The following is a 10,654-nucleotide window of genomic DNA, read 5'->3' as shown; positions in this document are numbered from 1 at the left end:
GTTGGCGAAAAAGTTTTGGGACAGTCGGAGAGATGAAGAAAGTAGACAGGAGTACAAGGAGATGCGGTGTAAGGCGAAAAGAGAAGTGGCAAAAGCGAAGGAAAAGGTATATTGTGAGCTGTACAAGAAGTTGAATAGTAAGGAAGGAGAAAAGGACTTGTACCGATTGGCCAGACAAAGGGACAGAGCTGGAAAGGATGTGCAGTAGGTTAGGATGGTAAAAGATGCACATGGTAATGTTCTGACAAGTGAGGAGTGTGTGCTGAGAAGGTAAGCTGATGAATAAAGAAAATGAATGAGAGAAAAGGCTGGATGATGTGGTGAGAGTAAATCAGGAAGCACAAGAGATTGGTAAGGAAGAAATGAGGGCTGCTATGAAGAGTGGAAAGGCAGTTGGCCCAGATGACATTCCAGTGGAGGCATGGAAATGTCTAGGAGAGATGGCAGTTTCTAACCAGATTGTTTAATAAAATCTTGGAAAGTGAGAGCATGCCTGAGAAGTGGAGACGAAGTGTACTGGTTCCTATTTTCAAGAACAAGGGTGATGTGCAGAGCTGCAGTAACTACAGAGGCATAAAGTTGATCAGCCACAGCATGAAGTTATGGGAAAGAGTAGTACAAGCTAGGCTTAGAAAACAGGTAAAGATCTGTGAGCAGCCATATGGTTTCATGCAGAGAGAGCACTACAGATGCAATGTTTGCTCTGACAATACTGTTGAAGTACAGAGAAGGCCAGAAAGAGTTGCATTGTGTTTGTGGACTTCAAAAAAGCTTATGATAGGGTGCCAAGAGAAGAGTTGTGGCATTGTATGAGGAAGTCTGGAGTGGCAGAGAATTATGTTAGGGTAGTGCAGGACATGTAAAAGAATAGTGTAACAGTGGTGAGATGCGCAGTTGGAATGACACGCATTCAAGCTGGAGGTGGGATTACACCAAGGATCAGCTGAGTCCTTTCTTGTTTGCAGTGGTGATGGACAGGTTGACAGATGAGATCAGACAGGAGTCCCCATGGACTATGATGTTCGCAGATGACATTGTGATCTGTAGTGAGAGTAGAGAGCAAGTTGAGTCTAGTCTGGAGAGGTGGAGATATGCTTTAGAGAGAATGGGAATGAAAGTCAGTAGAAGCAAGCCTGAGTACATGTGTGTGTGAATGGGAGGGAGCCCAGTGGAATAGTGCAGTTACAAGGAATATAAGTGGTGAAAGCAGATGAGTTTAAATATTTGGGGTCAACTGTTCAAAGTAATGGAAAGTGTGGTAGAGAGGTGAAGAGAGTACAGGCAGGGTGGAGTGGATGGAGAAAGGTGGCAGGAGTGATTTGTAACCGAAGAATATCACCAAGAGTGAAGGGGAAAGTTTACAAGACAGTAGTGAGACCAGCTACTTGTATGTTGTATGGCTTAGAGACGGTGGCACTAACAAAAAGACAGGAGGCAGAGCTGAAGATGTTGAGATTCTCTTTGGGAGTGACAAGAATGGACAAGATTAGGAATGAACATATCAGAGAGACGGCTCAGGTGGGACAGTTTGGAGACAGTCAGAGAGGTGAGATTGAGATGGTTTGGACACGTGCAGAGGAGGGACCTAGGGTATATAGGGAGAAGAATGCTGAGGATGGAGCCACCAGGAAGGAGGAGAAGAGGGAGGCCAAAGAGAAGGTTTATGGATGTGCTGAGGGAGGACATGCAGGTGGTTGGTATGACAGAGAAGATACAGAGGACAGGGTGAGATGGAAACGATTGATCTGCTGTGGCGACCCCCAACTGGAACAGCCGAAAGACGAAGATGGCTGTTGAAAATGGCTCTAATCACTTCCTGAATCACAGAGGAGGCTGCAGCCAGAGCCGTGCATGCTTGTGCCCAACAAGCTGCAGAAAGCATTTTTAGCCATCTAGAGGTAATAATTTGACTTGTTTACACTGTCATGGGCTTGATAAAACAGTTGCATGTCTTTTCCTTGTGTGCGGCTGTTAAACTATTTATTTTTATGTTTATAACGGATTTAACTTGTTACAATCCTTCAGACGAGCTGCGCTCTGATGCGATCTGCACCAGATCACCACTCGTCTTGTTTACTCCACTTGAGGAGCTGCATGTTGTGTTGATTAGATCGTGCCACATAGCACGGCATTTGTGAGTGAAAGGTTTTTTTTTAAACATTTCAAAATTCTCTGTGCATTAATGGCACACACCGGCGTCCTGTCGGCACCCATTAAAGATGAGTTGACTCTCCAGCACGACACGGGTTGTAAATCAAAAACATGTTCATGTCAGGGCACCTTTAGATGTGTATGTTAATATAAGTTGTTTTTGTAGTTCAATGGTTAAGGAGCTGGACTAAAAAATGTAGACTGATTTCAATTCCCACTAGTTGCTAGTGTCCATAGACAAGATGCTTAATCCACTTAAGCTTGACTCTATAGAATCTGGGGATAAGCACGGGCACAAACGGTCTTCAGACCTGTAAAGGGCTCGTTTCTACAAGTTTTGTCTGCATTTCCTTGAACTTTTTAGGAAGGCATCCAGGGCAGGATCCAGAGTGGAAAATCTGACAGATGCATTTTTGCTCAATGATGAAATAAAAATCGTACGAGTCTTGTTATTCAACAGTCTTCATTCTTTTATTCATGTGCAACATACACTGTCACACTTCTTTTAATATATTTATTATACTTCATGGACCATAGTGAACACTTATTTGTATAAATGTCCTAAAAAAACTAACAAAATTGACTGTAAACAGGATCAAATTTATTGCCAAAATCTTTCAATTATACCTGAATCTATAATTTTTTTTTTTCAATTGATAAAATCAATAAAAAAATGACTGCATATATTCTTAATATATTGAGATACAGCCAGGTCACAGAAGACATATCCATTAATACCAATCAAAATTAGAAAGTCTAGCAGGTAACAATATTTATCATGTCCATGACTAAATATACTAAAACAAATACATCACAATTGTACACATCAAAATTGTATACATATCACAATTGTGATGTATTTGTTTTAGTATATTTAGATTTTATTTGGCAGTTTATAAGCCGATTAAATGGAACATTTTGAGTCTTAAAGTAAATATGAAATTGGTCACTGGATCCTTAAACTTTCGACATAAACTCTACATGGTGAATCCTTGATCTCTGGACATAAATAGGAATAAACAATCTGTAGTTTTTGTCAAAAGCTTTTCCTTTCAGACATTATTGGCATGAATGTCTTTCCATATTGCTGAGCTCTTAAGCTGCTGTGTTTCACTTCAGGATGTAATTTGTAAAGAAATACACGTTTCATTTTGGGAGGAAAAACATTTTAGTCGATTGTAGTTTCTTGTCTGTATTACAATGTTTGGAAAGAGGTGTCATTTTATTTAAAGCGGCAATTCGTTTTGAAGTTATTCCGACTGGACTCTGCCTCAGCAGAGAGCCGCGCAGCGTTTGAAGCTGTGACAACGGAACGGAGGACGATTCTCATTTCTTGACTGCGACAAGAGTCCCAGTTAGTGACTTTAATCCACACAAAAGTGACTCACGGTATTTTAATGCTTTGAGAGGGGTTAAGAAGGGGACTTGCTGCTTCTGAAGAGATCGAAGAACCATTGAGCTAGTGGATAGAAGCATTGCTTCAGTGGTTCACGGCTTCAAAGTGGAGTCGCGCTGCAGAAACGGTTGATTACAGAGCTGCTGCAGACCAAACCCTAAATATCCAACTTTATTTGTACGTCCGTATGACTCAAACTCGGAAAAATACGTATAATTTACGGACTATAGGTTGACATGAAAATCACCGCGGGGACATGTTCGGCACTATTCGGGATTATTCAAGTTTTTTTTTTTTTTTTTTTTTTTTTTAAATCTTACCGATGACGAACGAGCCGTAGAAAAATCAGTGTGGATCCGGGCCTGGGCATCTGTCCTTCAGCTGTGGTTCAGTTTAATACACTTCTAGTGAATATTTAGAATGGCTACTTCAAATGAACAAAACGTGGTGTGTGTGTGTATAGATATGTATGTGGATGAATAAAATTAGTAAGTCAGAGTGCTGGATTAGGAAAATGATTAGCAGCCCAGTTAGTTTTCCCAATTGTTGCTATCATTACAGGACAAAGTGTATGAAGACCCCATTCTGTAAGTTTCTAAACTTACAAATCTTAGTCAATCTCTGAATTCTAATAGTGGGGAAAATAAGTATTTGATCTACTGTCGATTTTGCAGGTTTTCCCACCTTCAAAGAATGAAGAGTTCTGTAATTTTTATCATAGGTACACTTCAACTGAGAGAGAAATCAGTCACATTATGATTTTTGAACAATTTGCATTTTATTGTTGATTTTGCAGGTTCTCCCACCTACAAAGAAGGAAGAGTTCTGTAATTTTTATCGTAGGTACACTTCAACAGAGAGAAACCACATTGTGATTTTTGAATAAATTTGCATTTTATTGTATAACAAGTATTTGATCACCTTCCAGCCAGCAAGCATTCTGGCTCTGACCTGTTATTTATTCAAGAAGCCCTATTCTGTACTCTTTACCTGTCTTAATTGCACCTGTTTGAACTCAACACCTGTCCACACCCTTCAATCTATCCACCACCAAGACCAAAGAGGTGTCGAAGGACACCAGGGACAAAACTGTAGACCTGCACAAGGCTGGGATGGACTACAGGCCAATAGATAAGCAGCTTGGTGAGAAGACAACTGTTGGCGTAATTATTAGAAAATGGAAGAAACATAAGATGACTGTCAATCTTCGTTAGTCTGGGGCTCCATGAAAGATCTCACCTCGTGGGGTAAGGATGATTTCTGAGAAAGCTCAGAACTACATGGGAGGACCTGGTCAATGACTTGAGAGCTGGGACCACAGTTGCAAAGATTACGTTAGCAACACATGACACCGTCATGGTTTAAATTCCTGCAGGGCAGCAAGGTACCCCTGCTGAAGCCATCACATGTCCAGGCCTGTTTGAAGTTCACCAGTGACCATCTGGATGATCCAGAGGAGACATGGGAGAAGGTCATGTTGTGAGATGAGACCAAAATAGCTTTTTGAAATAGACTCTACTTGCTGTGTTTGGAGGATGAGAACAACCCCAAGAAAACGGTCTCAACCATGAACCATGGAGGTGAAAACATCATACTTTGGGTGTCCTTTTCTGCAAAGGGGACAGGACAACTGCAACGTATTGGTCAAGAACTACAGGAAACATCTGACCTCCGTAATGGCGAACAAATGTTAAGGTCTGTTTTTCTGTTGTATCAAATACTTCATGTAATAAACTGCAAATTACTTAATCACGTGATTTTGTTTTTAGATTGTCACACAGTTGAAGTGTACCTATGATTAAAAATTAAAGACCTCTCCATTCTTTGTAAGTGGGAAAACTTGCAAAATTGGCAGTGGATGAAATACTTATTTTCCCCACTGTAGATGCAGTGCAATGAGGTTTTTTTATGTACTGTAAGTTTGGGGTGGGAGTATACATGAATCTGAGGGCCAAGGTAAGGAAGGACGCAACATGACAATATTGAACAAGTCAAGTTGAAATAGACTAAGTATCTGAACTTATTTTAATAAAAGGTTAATTGGCCAGATGAAATGAGCACAGGTGGTGAAGTGCACTTATCTCCAGTGCAGAAGGTTCCCGATTCTAGGCTGCCCCTGCCCATCCTCCATATAATGTGGAGCTGTCAAAGGGCATCTGGTGTAAAACTTGTGCCAAATCAACATTCAGAGACAACTCTGATCTGGTGAACCAAGGGAGCAGCCAAAGTTACTTACTATGGGCCAAAGAACTGAACAACTTTGAATGGACCAGATGCCTGGGCCTGTAACTCTATCATTCATGGACAAATGGCACCAGACGCCAGCAAGGTGGAGGAGGGATGCGGGTGTAGGCTGCTAGTCTTGACATTTCTGGGTTAAAGATGGACTTAAACTCCAAACCTGCTGCCAGTTTTTAGAAGATTTTCTTCAAGCAGTCATCCAGAAAAGTCTGCATTAATCAAGAAGGCTATGAGTTTTACGCAGGACATACACCCAAATACTCCGCTGCTTAATTAGCCAGCAAAGGATAATGATGTGACCACCCCCTTCATTTGACTTCAACTTTGAGAACTTGTGGACACTTCTAAAATATGGGGGGGGGGGAGAACTGCACCTCTTTCAACTGCATTTGGGAGGCTGTGGTTGCTCTTGCATAACTTGACATTCAACAGATCAAGAAATGACACTCCATGGATGGAGAAATGTTACTGAAAAGAAAGGTGGCTTTATATTGTCACCGAATATTTCTGAAATGTGCATTTTAATATCGAGTTGTTAATCATTCTAATAAATGATTGAATAAAGTGGTGGGCATTTTTTGGTTCATTTAGTTGCATAATTGTGTACACACATTCTCTTGACAAAGACAAAACTCTGTTAAATATTGAAGTTTGAGGTTTATGAACATTTTGTGTTGGCTGGGAGCACCACATTTGCTCAAAACAAAACCTTTTGTATACCTGCTTATTCCAAGGTATGGGGGCTTCAGCCTATCCCAACAGTCACTGGGTGAGATTAGGGGTGCACCCTGGACAGATTTTAGTTTGCCTTCAGTCTTGCTTGAATTCAGTGGAAAAATGGCACATGTTAAAAATCAATCAACACCTGATTTTTTCAAATAAATTGGTCAAACAAAATATGTAGTTTGTTAAATGCTTGTTCTTCTCAACATATGTCATATGTTTGAACTTATAATAAAGGTTTTACATTGACATAAAATCTAAATTCTTGAAAATAAACTTTAGTATATTTAGCACAGATGTAATGCTGCCTCCTCCACTCTATATTTTCATCACCATTTTTATTTTATATAGTATTATATAATAGCCAAGTGGCTTCTGTGTGCATGTGTATGGCTTTGATCACGCAAAAACCAGAGAGCGCTGACATTTGCCATTGGGCTTATGTATTTTGGGTCAAGGATCAACGCTGCAAAAACGGAAAGTTGATAGGACACTTTTTTTTTTTTGGAGAAATTAGCAATTTTAGTTAACCAATAAACAATAGATGCTGTGCTGCAATGCACCTTTGGATTTTCAGGTTTTGAGGTTTTAAATGTTATTGTGGTTTGTTAAACAGTATTGTTAGTGTTATAGAGTTGCTTTTGTAGCTCAGTTCATTTAGACAGTTTAGATAAGTCTCATGTTGCTATTACCATTAGTGACTGTTGGTTACATGAGTGAAAACTGTTGTGGTTTACTGTCTTCAGCCACTGTCTTCGTTTGTCAATTTAAAACCACTTGCTTACAGCAGTGGTGCCTGTGTGTGTGCGTGCTGCTAACTATTTTCTGGGCAGTGTTGTCAACTTGGCAACTTTCTCGTTAAATCTGGTGACTTTCCAAACCCTCTTGACGACTTTTCTCCAAAGCGACTAGCAACAAATCATTGCTACGTTTCCTGACATCGCTAGAGACTTTTCTGGTGTTTGGTGACTCAAAAGTGAAAGCATGTATCGATATAGCCCTATTGCAAAGCACTGAGTGGAGGGATATCTACAATCCTCCTCAGCTGTTCCCGCATTGAATCAAGACTGTTGCTGTGCTGTGACTAATTATTCTCCAGACTTTGAGAAGCCCTGGCCTTGAGAAGTTTTTTTTTTTTTTTTTTTTGAGAAGTGATGGCCAATTTTAATGGGAAAATAAACAAACCAAGAATCAAGAGTATTTGTAGTTCTAAGTATTAAAGTGTTTTTACTCACTTTTTGGTGTCTTCTACAATGTTTTTCCCCCGCAAAACTTTATTTCAACAAATACTTGATCAGTAAATGAATAAAGGACAAGACCACATTTGCAGTATTATCATTATAAATAAAGAGAGAGAAAAAAAATAAATTGTACAATAACAAATGAAAATGGATTCTTTAACATTATCTTAATAAAATTCCTTATAGAGTGTGAGTGTGTCACTGGTCTCTCCTACAACGTTTTTTTTTTTCCTACAGCATCTCTTGACATACTATGCAAATAAGACGATGACGTCACTTCTAACGACTTTTAGGACAGCTAATAGCTACTTTTCTTTAGAGGAGTTGGCAACACTGTTTCTGGATTCACGCCATTCCTGCAGGGGGCGGTAAGTCACCTTTATATTAAAAGCGTGAGTGACTTTAAGTTCAGTGTAAGTACATAATATGACTGTACATACGTTAAAAATATAAAAATACATGGATGACACAAGAAAGTGAAAACACTTATTTCTATTATGATCCATTTAAAAGTCAAATGACAAAATAGAAGTAGAAATAAAATGATAGTGTATATAACAAGAACCTAAACAATTTATAAATACATAAAGACAGTAAATTTTAAAAAATTGCATAATTAACAGGAAATAAAAGGGTTGAGTTCTTCTAAAAAATGTTGAGGTCTAAGGTTCTAAAACATTCTGTACTCACACACCATTCTAATTCGTTATGCAAGCTTTACTTAATTTATTACCACACTTGCCACAAAAACACTACCCAATCTAGATCCCATGGATCCCCACGGGCAACACGCTAGTTTACTGCAGGGCCTGCATGGTGGATTAGTGGTTAATAAATTAAGAAGTGGATATATGGATTGTTCCATACAGATCCAGTGATGAGTTAGTCATTTGTGGGTTATTTATAGGTTTTGAGGTCAAAGGATTAACATGGGTTGGTGCTTATATTTTTTAAAAGCTGCTTAGAACTATCAAACCGGACCCATTTAGTTTGTACTTTGTTCTTAAAGGAGCAATGTTGCATCTAAACATAAAGAACGCAGAGTTTACGGTTTGCCTTTCAGAAAAGTTTTTTTTTTTTTTTTTTTTTACTTTAGCTCTGAAATGAGGTGATATCAAATTAAAGGAGCCTTTTGTTCCACAAAGATAGTAAAATGGATGAGATGTGCCACTTTGAGCCAAGTATACAGTATTTTCACCCTCAGTCAGGTGCTGCAACTCTGTTTCATTAATCAGCTTCTCACTTGTCTGTTTTCAGATTTCAGGCTATATTGAATAAAATAAATGTGAGTCTGCCCCAAGCTGAGATTTCTTTTCTTTTTTTTTTTCTTTTTTTTTGGTCTGCATGCCTCAGGTGAGCTAATGGAGCACAGTGGGAGGGAGTCAGTGGTAAATACTTTTCATTGGCTGGAAGTAACACTCATTAAACACTAATTGGCTCATCACCTGCAACCAAAATGTTTCCAATCAGTGGAGTGTTTGACAAACCTTCTCATTGTTGGACTCAGTTCCTATTTAAATCATACTGAGATGGAAGTTTTGGTGTGTCTGTGGTAGTTTTCTCTGAACTTTTGACATGTATGTGCACATGATAATTATCTTTTTGTAATGTATTCAATTTGCTTTCATCAAAGTCAATATATATAGTTTAAATTTCTTCTTTTCCAGTTATGGAAGCAGCTGCATCGACAATGCAACATCCTTCTGGCTTGGGCCCTCGAGGGCCAAACCTACCGCATGGAGCTCAGCAAGCCCAAGGACTTCATCAACAAGCTCCAGGGCCTTGTGGAAGTGTGCGCCCTGAGGAGCAGCACCAGCCGTGCCACAAGCCCTTCTTCTACATACAGCCTCCTCAGCCATACCTGCACATGCAGAGCCTGCAGTGGCCGATGACTGTGCCCTTACCCTTGTCTTACAGCCCCTACTATGGCTATCCTGGTCTGGGTAGGTGCCAAAGGCCAGGCTCCTCATACTCCTTCCTGGTTTGAGTGCTGGTAGTTGGAACTTCTAAAAAAGGGGAAAAAAAAATGCATGAAAAGTCATTAATGCTGTATGGTGTTGGCCACAGTTAACTTAAAACTTAGTTTGATAAGTGCTAATCTGCAAATAAACTCACTGTGATAACGCAAAACTAATGCAAACTTCTGTATGGATTTTGCTTTGTCCCCCCAAAAAATCCTGTAAAAATTCCTAACATGAAATTTTCATGTTGTAGCCTAAACATGACGTTTTCTCAAGAGACTGGCATGCCAAGAGCAGATGATCGTGTACATAAGTAAATGAAACCTTGGTGGTTCTGTTCAGAAGTATAAATTCTCTTTGCCCCAGTTCACAAACTGTGTGGGACACATGCATCCAATACCAGGTAAGACTTAATACTAGTTGTCAAAACAATGATTAATGATCTGTTGACAAAAATTGGTAATATGGATTGACTTATGCAATTAGGCAATCGACATGACTCCTAGTGTACATGATTAAAACAAACTAACTCTGATTCTGCTAACTTAAAATGAGGTTTGTTTTTTTTTTGGCAGAAAGGAAGCTCATTTCCTAAGTGTTGCTTCTGCAGGATGCATGTCTTCCACATGGCCAACTCATTGTTTTTCCAATCACAGAGCAAGCAGATATGCATTCTTTTGTCATAAAGCTTGAAAATGAGCACTTCCCCAGCAGTCCATATGACAGAATCTACATGTACACAGAATTCATTTTTTTTTCTCCATAATCTTGAAGGTTGTATTGTGCAGCACAGTTGCATCTGTAATTTGCATTAAATGTCTGAATACTTTGAGATTTGACACACCTGGCTGAGCTTAATTGTATACATAGCAGGAAAACATGTAGAGTTGGTGTCCAGAAGTCTAAGGGTTTTTCTCTGCTAAAAGTCTTGCATATGTGTA

The sequence above is a fragment of the Thalassophryne amazonica genome, chromosome 1 (genome assembly GCF_902500255.1).
Source record: "Thalassophryne amazonica chromosome 1, fThaAma1.1, whole genome shotgun sequence".
Taxonomy (NCBI): Eukaryota; Metazoa; Chordata; class Actinopteri; order Batrachoidiformes; family Batrachoididae; genus Thalassophryne; species Thalassophryne amazonica.
The sequence above is the reverse complement of the archived record's forward strand: the minus strand, read 5'-3'. Positions refer to the sequence as shown.